This window comes from Canis lupus, chromosome 37, assembly GCF_011100685.1.
Source record: "Canis lupus familiaris isolate Mischka breed German Shepherd chromosome 37, alternate assembly UU_Cfam_GSD_1.0, whole genome shotgun sequence".
Taxonomy (NCBI): Eukaryota; Metazoa; Chordata; class Mammalia; order Carnivora; family Canidae; genus Canis; species Canis lupus.
Genome location: NC_049258.1, coordinates 29,643,370 through 29,652,450, shown reverse-complemented (window position 1 = coordinate 29,652,450; position 9,081 = coordinate 29,643,370).

The window sequence follows — 9,081 nt, the reverse complement described above, 5'->3', positions numbered from 1 at the left end:
AAGTTAACAAAGAGGAGAGCCCGGACTCGAACACTAGACCATCTGACCCCAAGCATGGGCTCTTACCCAGTTATCCAACTCCTGGCTTACCTATGTGGCCTTGGGCAAATCATTTGGGTTCTTGGACCCCAGCTGCCTTGTGTATTAGGTAGGTGGACTAGACCAGTATTCTTAAACTTTAATGTTCATATGACTCCAGTGAGAATCTTATTAAAATGTAGATTCTGATATAGTAGGTTGGGGCAGGCTTGAAATTCCGCATCTCTGATGAGGTCTTGGGTGGCGTTGATAGTACTGGTCTAAGTACTAGTAAGGGCTTGGTCTACATCAGTGCTGGGATGTGTGTGTGTGTATGTAAATGACATCTGGTAGGCTTGTTTAAAATATCCAGATTCAGATGAATGCTGAATGCGTAGATCTTGGTATGGATTCCCAGGTGCATCTTTATCTATCATCTCAAAGATGATCTTGCAGAGCATCCTTGGACCACACTCTTATAAAATGCTGGACTGAGGATCTATAAGGTCCTGTCTTCATTTTAGAATTTCTGAAGTCGTGCTTGATGCTAAGATGACACAGGCATTGACAGCGTGTGTTAAGAGATGCAGTGAGTCAAAGGTCACAGGCTGCCTCAGAGCTGAGTCGCTTCTTCCTAGATCCTTCTGAAGTCTGCAGAGAGTAGACTGGAGAGGCTGAAAGTGTCTCCCAGGGGTCCTTTAGGAGTCATTGCTTAAAAAGTGACCATAGATCTCCATGTCTTGTGTCACTTAATAATTGGTTTTTATTTAATCAGAACCAGTCTTGGGGCACTTGGTTCTGTCGCTTAAGCATCTGACTCTTGATCTCAACTCAAGTCTTGATCTCAGGGTTTTTTGTTGTTTTGTTTTGTTTTGTGGGGGAGGGTCAGAGGGAGAGGGAGAGAGAATCTCCAGCAAGCTCTACACTCAGTGCAGAGCCCAACGCAGGGCTTGATCCCAGGACCTTGAGACCACGACCTGAGCTGAAATCAAGAGTTGGACGCTTAACCAACTGGGCCACCCAGGCTCCCCTTGATCTCAGGGTTTTGCATTCAAGCCACATGTTGGGGTCCACACTGGTATGGAGCCTACTTAGAAAACAAAAGAAAGAAAGAAAAAAAGAACGAGTCTGTCCTCAGGGTCTCACAGAGATGAAGGCATCATTATCCTCATTACATCTAAAATGGTGCATGAGGAGAGGTGATAAGTGGAAGCAGATGAGGGAGAGGAGACTCAGGGTCCTTCCCCGAAGTGGGAGGCTGGCGGCCCGGAAGGGTGAGAAGTGCTTTGCTGTGGTGCAAGATGCAGTGCATGTCCGCTCCTGCCCTGTGAGCAGCCGCGGAGCTGGTTCGGCAGCCTGCAATTTTTAAAAATGAATTTTGTTTTTCTTTTCTCCTCAGAAGCTATTCTTTAGAGTTTTAAAGGCTGGTTATCCCACCCAGCCATCAGTCTGAGTGGGATTCGAGGATTCGGGGGTCTTCCTGGGCGTTCGGAGACAACCAGCATAGTTCTCAGAAAGCTCTCTAACCCGGCGTAAAGGTGGGGACCTAAAAGAACAGACCCCTTCCTCTGTTTAATCACAGAACACTTAGCTTCGCTTGCCCCTCCTCCAACATCTGGGGAAACAGTAACAGATACTATCATTTATTGATCTCTGCCAGGTGCCAGCCGCCAGAGACTGCACGCGGGAGGTGCTGGTGTGGCACGGAACCAGCTGGAACCAAGCAAGGCTGATGAAGGGCCATCGTGTGCTTCAGAGTTAACAACAGAGATGCTATGGGCTGCACGTTTGTTACCCGCCCTTCCCCTGAACGCATCTGTTGTAGCTCCAACCCCGATGAGACAGAAATTGGAGATAGGGCCTTTCTGGAAGAAATTAAGGTTAAATCAGGTCATGAGGGTGGGGCCCTCATCTAATTGGATTAGTGTCCCTGTAAGAAGAGACACAGAGCTCTCTTTCTCTGGCTTTCTGTATATGTACAAAGAGACCATGTGAGCACACCCAGGAGTAGGCCATCTGCAAACCCCAATGGGAGAGTCGTCTTTTTTTTTTTTTTTTTTTAGAGGGAGAGATGGGGGTAAGGAGTGACCGAGGGAGAGACACAGAATCTTAAGCAGGCTCCATGCCCCGCTTGAAGCCCAGTGTGGGGCTCAATCTCACAACCTTGAGATCCATGACTTGAGCTAAAACCAAGAATCAGATGCTCAACCACGTGAGCCCCCCAGGTACTCCTGAAGGGGAAAGTCTTAACAGAACTGACCGTGCTGGCCCCCTGACCTGGAATCTCCAGCCTCCAGGATAGGGAGAAAGTAACTTTCTTTCCTTTAAGCCACCCAGTCTGTGGCATTTTGCTGGGATGGCCCCACCAGAATAACACAGGCAATCATGTCTGTGGAATCCTTCAGATTTCTCAAAATACTTATAATAGTAACACTTACTATTAACATAACACTAAGTTGTCATATTCCTTTCTCACAACCCGAAGAAGGTATGGTCATTCTTCTAGTAGACTTGGAGAAACTGAGGTGCAGACAAATCAAATGCCTTGCCCAGGATCACAATAAACAGGGGGAGGAACTGGGACCAAAGCCCAGGCCTTGAGACCTCTGGGTTCTTCCCACAGGCAATGGTTTGAAGAACGGGAAAAGTGAGAAGACTGAGAACAGCAAAGAAGTGGTGAACAACCTGCAAACCACCCAACTGCCGGACCTTACCCAGTCTGCCGGTGGCCCTCAGTTTTTGGAACGGTAAAATTATGTGTGTTGTTTATTCACTCAACAAACATCTACAATGGCTTTCTGTGTGCCAAGTGCTGCATGAGAACTTAAAGATAAAAAAAACTATGGCCGTGGCCTTGTGGTTAGAGCCTAAACCAAATGCTTACATCCACGGCAGGATGTGGTCATGTGAAGTAAGCAACCCACACTTAGAGCCGCAGAAGCGCTGAGCAAGGACACATCAGAACCGGCTAGGCCCAGAGGGGGAAACTGTGAAGGATGGAGATTATGTCGCTGGCAGGCAAGGGTGGTGGGTGATGTCCAAGGGGGGGCACAGCCATCCCTTCCATCCTGCATGCACGTTTGACGTGGGACTGTCCCACTCCTCCTGCTGTGAACTAAATTGTGTCCCTGCAGACCTCATACGCTGGAGCCCGAACCCCCAGTGACTGTTGAGAGACAGGGTCTTTCAAGGAGGTAACTGACGCTAAAGGACGACGTAAGTGTGGGGCTCTAATCTGATAGAGCTGGTGTCTTCATAAGAAGAGGAAGAGAAACAAAGGATCCATCTCTCTCCTCTCTCTCTCTGTCTCTCTGCCTCTCTCTCTGTCTCTCTGCCTCTCTCTCTGTCTCTCTGTCTCTCTCCCTCTCTCTCTCTGTCTCTCTGCCCCTCTCTCGGTCTCTCTCTCAGAGAGCAGGCGAGCACACAGCAGGAAGGCAGCCACCTACATGACCAGAACAGAAGTCTCACGGTACCTGGTCTGGGGTTTGTGCCCCCGGAACTTTGAGAGAACAGATATCTGTTACCCAAGCCCCGACCTGTCCTATCTCATCAGACATAGGCCGCAAGGAGCCGGCTCCACCTCCTTCGGTGTGAGGCAGCTGCCTGGCCTGCCGCGACCCCACAGGGTGTCCAAATCCGAGGCTGCAACCTGCATTCGCGGTAATCGCAACCCCCGGGCTTGCCCTCTGGGAGTCAGACTGTTGGGGACCTGTGCGAGGGGACCCCTCCGTCGGAAGCATGACCGGGGGCAAGGCTCAGGAGGGAAGAGCGTGGGGGAGAGGGGTGGCAGGGTCCCAGCAGCCGGCTGCGCGTCCGTCCCAGGCCAAGGCCACCTTGGATCCTGCAGCTGCACGAGTGGGGTGACCAGGACGACCCTGGACAGTCAGAGACGAGCCATCCAGCTGAACCGTGCCCGGCCAACCCTAGAACCGTGGCCGAACCACTTGGTTACTCCACAGACTGGAGGTGGGCTGGTGTGCGGAGCCGGAGGAGATGGCGGTGCCGCTGGGACGGGAGCAGGGCGACGGCGCAGGGCGACGGCTCGAGTGGGTGCAGCAGGAGGAAAGTACGTGAGCGATTCTGATGAGAAAACCCTTAGGGCGACCTGAGAGAAGTGGGAAAATAAGGCCAGCGGGCGTGTCGGAGTTACGTTGTGGACAGTTTTTGTCATAATAACTGGTTATTGAGCACTTAGCTGAACCCATTTCGTGGATTAGCTACTTAAGCCTCACCTAAATCTATGTTGGGGTGCCCGGGGTTCAGCTGCAGAGCGTCGGCCCAGGGTGTGATCCCAGGACCCCGGATCAAGTCCCACGTCGGGCTCCCTGCATGGAGCCTGCTTCTCCCTCTGCCTGTGTCTCTGCCTCTCCCTGGGTCTCTCATGAATAAATAAATAAAATCTTTTTAAAAATAGAAAAAAAATCACAGAGTGGTGGGAAGAGAATTTGAACGCAGGTAGTGTCATCACAGAAGTGTGACCATGGCCTGGACAGAAGATTGCCTAAGCCATGGAATTTGGACCTAGGGATAGACGGGGAATTAAGTCAAGGTGGCCCGATAGAAGCTGGCAACGGTGGGTCGATTCTGGAAGCTGAGGGAGTGGCAAGGTGCTGTCGGAGGGGTCCAGGTATCAAGTGAGAAGGGTCAAAATTAGTCTTTTTAAAAAAGGAGGGACGGAAGAATAAGAGTCGTTTTGAGGGGGAAAACTATTCCTAGAACCCAGGGAATGCTGGAGATGCGTGAACGAAGGGAAGAGGAGGCGTCAGTCTCATTCCCACTTTCTGGCTTCAGTGACCAGGGAGGCCGACCCCCTCTGGGGCGCCTAGGGGAGAACCGCTTGGGGGCCGCAGGAGCACCCTGGCTCCAGACTAGGTGGAGGTGACAGCCGAGCACCAGGTGGAAGCGTCTGCCAGGCCCTCGGAGACCTCGGAGGCCTACCTCGGAGACCAGTAGGACGCGGGCACGGAGGCCCAGGTCACCGAGATACAGGCTTGGAATTCACTCCCACCGAAGCAAGGCTACGCGCATCTAGAACAGGTCAGCTAGGGGTCCCCGGCTGCAAGCAGAAGACACCAAATCTGGCTAAAAGTAGAAAAGGCTCAAAGAAATTAAGAGTCTGCTGGGGACCTGCACCCGGAAGGGGCAGGAGCCACAACAGGCCCTGAGCCCGGGTGGGAAGAAGAACCACGGCGTCAGGCTGAGGTGTGGCCTCCAAGGACCTTCCCCACTCCTCGGGATTCGGAGTCCTGGAGGGGATCCCCCGGGCTTGGCCACGCACCCACGGCTTGGCTAAACGGAGCAAGGACACCCCGTCTCCCATTCCTGGCCTGGTGGCACCTACGGCAGGAGAGAGGACCTTCCAAGTGAAACCAGATTTGGCTCTCAAGTGGCCAGGGGGGCGGGGGGGGCGGGCGGTGGATGCTGCGTGGCCACCACCGGGCAATGTTCAGCCCATTGCGGGAGTATGCAGGGGAGAGGACCGGGCGGGAAGCCAGCAGAGCAGCGCACGGGGTGGGGGTGCGGGGTCCGCGGGGTAGAGAAAGGCTGGCTACGAAACTGGGAGAGAAGACGCTAAGGAGTCCCGGAGAAGCTGCAGCAACCGGCAAGGAGGCAGCCCCAGCCAGCAGGGCTGGCGGGGGGCGGAGGGCGACCGCTGTTGGCTGGTGAAGAGAAGACCCCGGCTGGGGGTTGCAGGAGGCAGCACGGCAGTGATGCTCAGCACCCAGGGCTTTCCGCCCTATGTGGCCAAACAGAAGGAGCCAGAATGATAGCGCGGCCCTTGCGGATGTGTTTTCTCTAAGGCTCCTGTGAAAAGTAGTGACCATGGGAAAGTGTGAATAGATGCTCTGGTTTCAGCTGTTTCAGAAGTTACAGAAAGAGAAGATTGGATTTATTTAGAATAAATTGGATTTATTTCCCAGTAAGGAAGATGAAAAGACAAATGTCCTTTGTAAGCTTAAAACACAAAATCACACTGATGCAACAGTCCCAGCAACTAATTGTCTAAGTGAACTGTTATACCCAGTCTCCTCCTCTCCCCCAGTTGAAACAATCTCACATAACAACATTTACATCCATCAGGTTGTGTAACAAGTAGTCTTGTGGCATAATGTGTTTTAAATCGGGGTTAGGTAGCGGAGGAGGGACCACTGTTATCTTACTATCGTGACATTGGTCACTCTTCCAGACAAAACACCATTGCCCATTGGGAAGTGAGGACAGTTCTCCCTTAAATACAAGGTCATACTGTTTGGGTGTAGGGGGAGCAGTGGGGGGCGGGGCAGGGGGATTTTCATCTTCCTCCAAAGCACTCAACGCTGGATCTCTTCCAAGAGAGGAAACGAGACTAAATAGATCATTTGTTTTATTCTGTTTGGGCATTTCGTGCGTTTCTCTCCACTGTGGCTTATGGACACAAAGCCAAACTCCGAGACTGGCTGGAGCTGGCTAAACTCCAGGTCACTTTTTGAAAATTTTTTTTAAGGAATACACAATCTGAAGCTCTATCTGAGGATGAAGGCAAGCCATGCCGTCTGAGGGACAAGATGAAGTTCTGCGGTGCCTGTGAACCGTGAAGGAAGAGGCAGGTAGGAGGGTCATCGGGAATTCTCAGATAAGACCCAGGCGGAGACAGGAAGGAAATACGCTTTCCAAGCATGCGTGTATGAGAAAGACCCTTCAAAGAGGGTCAGATGTGAGAAGCATGGCCGGTCATGGGCACCAACGGAGGTAGGGCCAGGCTGCTTGGGGCAGCCCCTAATGATGGGTGTCAAAGTGCCTGGTCACTTGAATGTCACGGAAAGCTTAGGCCATTGCTTCTGTACCCGCCGGCTGGCATCGGGAAGGCCCGCCGTGCACACGCTGCAACGGGCGTAGTTGGTATTCCCCGCGTAGCCTCGCGGCAGAATGGGTCTTTGTCTTGACTCACTTCCCTTTGGGACACACTCATTGGCAGTCCCATCCGATGGCCGTGGGGAGAGAAAGGCACAGTCGCGGCTGGGCTTAGTTTAGCAGATTAGTTAACACTGCATCCTGTCTGATTTCAGAATTGACAAGTCACGTACAGTATTGCTGAAAACGTTCCTTCGACAGTACTGGGTAGAACGGGGAGGTGCACGACAGTCGTGAAAATGTAAGCAAAAGAGGTTAAGTCCCAAAGACATCTGACTATCCTTTATAGCTGAAGAATCCGGACCCTAATTACGCCCTAATTGGGAAAATAAAACATGTTCCCCCTAAAAAAAAAAAAAAAGTGTTGGCTCCGTGAAAACAAGAGATTGGAATCCTTTAAAATAGCAGTTGTGCATCCCTTCAAAATCCTAGAGCAACGTCACTCAAGATTTTAAACTGCAAAAAATTAACAAAAGGGTTTGAGATACACCTCAATATGTCAATGTTAACCTTCCGGTTGGGATATCATGTAATAGTTTTTGCAAGACGTTACTATTAGAGAAAACCGGCCGAAGTACACCAGGAGCCTCTGTGTTATTTCTTACAACCGCCTGAGAACCTACAACTATCCCAATAAAATTTTCAGTTAAAAAAAAAATTGATTCAGGGAATCTCTGGGTGGCACAGCGGTTTGGCGCCTGCCTTTGGCCCAGGGCGCGATCCTGGAGACCCGGGATCGAATCCCACGTCGGGCTCCCGGTGCATGGAGCCTGCTTCTCCCTCTGCCTGTGTCTCTGCCTCTCTCTCTCTCTCTCTCTCTCTGTGTGACTATCATAAATCAATAAAAATTTTTTAAAAAATTGATTCAGATGGAAATGGGTGCAGGGAACCAGGCAGGGTTTCCTAACTGGGTTCTACCCACACTTTCTGGTTCTAATTTATCTCTCCATCCACTAGTTCCCTGAATGACTCCCTTGCATCTGGAAGAGGCTCCTCCTCCCAGCATCTCAGACACCTCTGGGTTTTGGGGCTTTGGCTTCCCCCTCCACTTGATCCCTGCCAGGTCCAGCCACATACACACACACACACACACACACACACACACACACACCAGGCTAGAGGAAACCCTAACACTGTCCCCACAGCAACACTTACCATGTCAAGAGTCACCCGGCCCTTGTTCACCCACCAGTCAACAAAGATTTATGGAGCAACTACTGTGTGCCCTGTTGGCTCTCGGCACTAGGGACGGAGTGAGTAGAAAACCAAGGTGAACTGGTTTCTCTTCCCGGTTTTCTGCAAGTACATTTTCTAAATGAGGAAGGGTGGAAGAGAACCAGCCAAGAAAAATAAAAAAAGAAAAAAATTCAAATGATGAAGAAAGCCGTAAGTTGGAGAAAGTTGGATGTGACTTCTGCTCAAGTGGTCAGGGAAGGTTCCCTGGAGAAGGTGATGTTGCAGCTGTGCCCGGACTGTAGGAGGCAGTCTTAGGATGTGGGGGGCGGGGGGTAAGGAGGTAAGGAGGGGAGCACCTTAGGCAGCGTGAACAGCAAGGAAGAAGCATTTATATCTTGCCCTGTGATGAAATATGAATATTAGGCACGAGTGTAAAATAATGAAACAGGTTTTCTTTTTTGTGGACAGTGCTTCCTTTTTATTTGAAGAGCCAACCCTCCCAGAGCAGGCTTCCCCACAGGAGAGGCTGTGAATACCCTCCGGCTGGCCCAGATTTTACACTTTTCAAAGTGACTCCTTCACCCCAACACACGCACACCCCGTCTAGCACGGCCGCCTACACACCAACTGTAGGTCAGCCGAGGTGCTCTAGTGCCCGGATGCCACTATCTTCATCTGCTTCTGGCAGGTGGGCCGGGCCTGCTGCAGGGGGCTCTGGCCCGGGGCACCATCAGTGAGGTCGTTAAAGTCGCGCCCCACACACCCAAGTGGACGAAGGGAGGGCTGCCCAGAGGGGATGGGGTGACGGAGCCCAGAGCCCCAGGGTGACACTGCCCGCCCCCGGGTCTGCGCCTCCCACGCCCAAGGTCCCAGCAGCCGCAGGACCCGCAGGAACCGACGGTAGGACGGTGTTCTCAGGACCCTGCGGGTGCCGCGCTGTCACCGCAGCCACCAACCCAGATTTCTAGATTCCCTACAGGCGACCCGCCAACCCTA